The sequence below is a fragment of the Microtus ochrogaster genome, chromosome 15, assembly GCF_000317375.1.
Source record: "Microtus ochrogaster isolate Prairie Vole_2 chromosome 15, MicOch1.0, whole genome shotgun sequence".
Taxonomy (NCBI): domain Eukaryota; kingdom Metazoa; phylum Chordata; class Mammalia; order Rodentia; family Cricetidae; genus Microtus; species Microtus ochrogaster.
The window spans coordinates 3,158,156-3,162,076 of NC_022017.1; the positions used below are offsets into that span (position 1 = coordinate 3,158,156).

At 51.9% G+C, this 3,921-nt stretch overlaps 1 protein-coding gene across 1 annotated transcript in view; it reads right to left on the reverse strand.

Annotated features, from left to right (window-relative positions):
- Nr4a1 (nuclear receptor subfamily 4 group A member 1) overlaps positions 1-1,881 on the reverse strand; it is a 28,327-nt gene extending 26,446 nt beyond the window's left edge. Inside the window, exon 1 of the mRNA XM_026782722.1 lies at positions 1,584-1,881. The gene's annotated coding sequence lies outside the window, so the exon portion shown is untranslated. The remainder of the gene's footprint in view (positions 1-1,583) is intronic.
- Positions 1,882-3,921: the final 2,040 nt, after the last annotated feature.

Genomic DNA, 3,921 nt, shown 5'->3' on the forward strand with positions numbered 1-3,921 from the left:
TTCACAGATGCTGCCCTCTGGACTCATGGAGAACAACCCTGGACACAGAGGGACCTCCTGTTCACAGATGCTGCCCTCTGGACTCATGGAGAACACCCCTGGACACAGAGGGCATCCCTGGACTCAGAGGGTACTTCCTGGGCACAGAGGGCACCCCTGGAAATGGAGGGCACCTCTGGACATAAAGAGCACCCCCTGGACATGGAGGGCATCTCTGGACACAGATAGCACCCCTGGACACAGAGGGTACCCCCTGGACATAGAGAGCAACCCCTGGACATGGAGGACACCCATGGACACAGAGGGAACCCCCTGGACAAGGAAGGCATCTCTGGATACAGATAGCACTCCTGGACGCAGAGGGCACCCCTGGACATGGAGGACACCCAGACTTAGCTCTCCTTGCTCTTCCCCAGGAGTCGGACTCCCTGGCCTACAGCTTCCAGCTCTCTCCAGATGTGGAACTTGAAAGGAGTGAGTGTCTGGCCTCTGAGCTCCTGGCTCCTCCTTGGAGGCACAGCATGGCGCTACACTTGTTTCCTGGCACCATCATGGGGACAGTGTCTATGAAACAGACATAAAGCACATAGCAGGAGGGTAGAGACATTGGCAGGTCTGCCATTTCCATTCAGGGAGACCTGAGAGGGCCAGGGCTAGAAGTCTTGGAGCTGTCCCTGCAAAGCGTCTGGCCTAGCTTTGCCCAAAAGTGTTTATTTGGTGATTTGGGGGAAGGGGCGTGTAGATAGGGCAATGTGACCTCTTAGTGTTAACAGATACCCCAAAAATAGCCCCACTGTGGTTCCCTTAGCTGATAGACAGTGTCCAAACAGTCCCACAGCCTGGTTTTCTAACTCCCAGAAAGAACTGTCTACCACAGTGTCCCCTCGTCTTTGCCATCACAGCAGCTGGGGACAAGCAGGCCTCACCAGCACTGTCATCCCAGGGCCACCCTGGAGGAAGAGAATGTGGAGTACAGTATGGAAAAGACAGACCTAGAAATGGAGAAAGAACACCCATGGAGGCTAGGCTGTCCCAAATTTCAAGGTATGAGACAGGGGCAGGATGAAGGTCCCAAGAGTGGAAAAACACTAAGCTGCGGTGCCACTAGACCAAGGCCATCTACCACATTCGGTGGCCCAGATTCAGTCGCCCATAGCTGGGGAGTCATCATCTCACTTCCTCTGTGCCTGGGTGAGAGGATCTGGAGGCTTAACTAACCTGCTAGGCCCAGAAGGGACTCCCCTGCCTAGGTCTTACCCAGAATTCACAGGGACTCGAAAGGGGAATTCCCTTCATAGGTCCCTTCCTCAGCCTGAGGATCAAGAACTACTTAGCTGGGGTGTCCCCCACCTCTCCCCAGGTTTAAGCATACACTCAGGGACAAACATACAAAATGGGGATACGTAGAGAGTTTCCCAGGGGGTATCCCAGGGTTCAAGAAGACCACTGGCAGGCAGATCTCTGGGGGTTAAAGGCCAGTAAAAGGTCCACAGACTGAGTTCCCGGACAGCCAGAGCTACACAGTGAAACCCTGTCTTGAAAAAACGCCACAAAACGAAAAAAGAAAAAAAAAAAAAAACTACTGGAATGGGGGTGGGAGCAGTGGGAGCAGAGAGCATCTTCCCTCCCCTTCCAGCGTTTCTTCAAGTGTTTCCACATTCGTTGTCCTTTTGTTGTTGTTGCTGCCTCTGAGGATCATCCGGGCCAACGTGAGAAAGTGGCCCAGGTCACCAGGCCGGAAATGGAGGAAGTTAATGCAAGATTTCCCACAAATCAAAGCCAGGCCTCTTGATTAAAAACACATCAAAGTCCTCTGCAACTACAGAGTTACAAAATCAAACTCCATGCTGTTTGCAAATGTTGCAGAGCTGCGCACTACCAGAGGGGCAGGAGCTCGGTCATCCTCCGGTGTCAGGTTCCAGATTTCTGTCACCTAGCCCGACTCCGGATCTGGCTCGAGCCCTCCTCCCCGGGACCCGCCAACGGAACACCGCGCCGGAAGGAACGCGGCGGTCCCCGCAGCAGCGCCGAGCCCGGGCAGGGCCGTGCCCCCAGCTGCCCTGGCTGCGCCAGGACCTGCGCACCGGGTGCGGCCGGGGAAGCCGCTACGTCACCGCGCGGTCCGCTGGGAGCCCACAGGGCCAGCCAGGATTCCATTACATCACCCAAGCCGCGCAGGAAACACCGCTGCGAGCCATTGGCTGCCGCGCCGCCCTCCCAGCCAATAGCATGAGACTATGCAAATCGTCGCTGAGCCAACGCTTCCTTTGGCTCCGGTGTATGCAAATAGACGTCATTGCCCGGGTGGGGGTGCCTGGCCCAGGGATAAGGGGGGTAGATGAGAGTGTGTGGAAATTTGCAGCAGGGCTGGTTTGAAGATTTGACATCCCAAATCTGTTCCAGACAGTTCCGAGGGGCACAGAGTGAGAGTAAAGGTGAATGCCCTCAATTCTTAGGCCCTTTTCCGTTCGACTCACACAAGCAACGGTGCAAAAATGAAGTTAATTGCTGGGCGTGGTAGCACACGTCTGTAATAATCAACATTTGAGACTTGGCCAGCTACAAGAAACCCTGTCTCAAAAAAAAGCAAAACAGAAGGGCTGGAGAAATGGCTCAGCTGTGGAGAGCGCTGGCTGTTCTTAAGAGGACCTGGGTTTGGGTTCTTAACATCTGTCCTGGACTCCAACGCCCTCTTCAACCCCAGCGGGCACTAGGTATTCACAAGTTGCACATACATACACGCAGGCAAAACTCTCACACATAGAAAATGAGTCGATGTTCAACTTTGTTTTGTTGTTGTTTTAGAAAAACGGCAAAATTTCAGACAACTTGGAAGCAGAGAGAAGAAAGAAATGAGAGATGTTGAGGTACAGAAAGCCAGACACACTTCCACCGATGCTAGGTCAAAGCCCTGTGAGAAGACACAACAAAGAACAAGAGACCCCTCTCTGCCTGGGAGGTGGGCAGAGCTCAGTTTGGTGTTGAACAATTTTGATTTTGTTGATCAGACTTCTCCAGAGAACCCGAGGCCATAGCACCTAGACAGCTGTCTGTAGCCTCCCCTTCTCAGGGGTAGGTTCCATGACTCAGGAAAACAACACAAACCACACCTGTGCTGGACTTATACAGAAGTTTGTGGTTTTTTCCTTATCACTATTTCCTAAATAATTTAGTATTACAATAATTCACATAGCATTTATCACACTAGATATTATTAGTACATGAAAATTTAAAGAAGAGCCAGGTGGGCATCTTGTAACCCCAGCAGTCAGGGGGCTGGGGTATGAGGATCATGAATTTGAAGCTGGCCCCAGGCTATACAGTAAAACTGTCTTAAAACCTACACAAATTTAGGAAAGAATGTGTATCTGTTATATGTGCATATTACACTGTTTGCATAAGGAATTTGAACCCCTCCAATTCTGGGATCCTGTGAAGTTCTAGGATATCCCCCAATGGATAGCAAGGATCTCTGACTACAGAGATGTAGAGAAATATCTCAGGAAATTGGGGAACCGCCCAGGGCTGCTGGGAGAACAGAGAACATCCCTCCGTGAGACTGGAGGACCAGGCGCTCCACATGGAATGTGAGTGCATCAGCTCCCGATGAGAGTGAGCTTCTGTCCCCACACATGGCACTCTGTGGATCAAGTAATTTGTATCTACTTGCTGAATACTATCTTTGAAAATCTTTTATTTATTGTTTATAGGGTGTACGTGTATGAGATGCCTGTGGGAGGGAGAGAAAGGGAGAGCAGTGCGTATGTCACAGCACACGGGTGAGGGTCAGGAGAGCTACATGTGTGTCACAGCACACGTGTGAGGGTCAGGAGAGCTGCGTGTGTGTCACAGCACATGTGAGGGTCAGGGGAACTGCGCGTGTGTCACAGCACATGTGTGAGGTTCAGGAGAGCTGCGTGT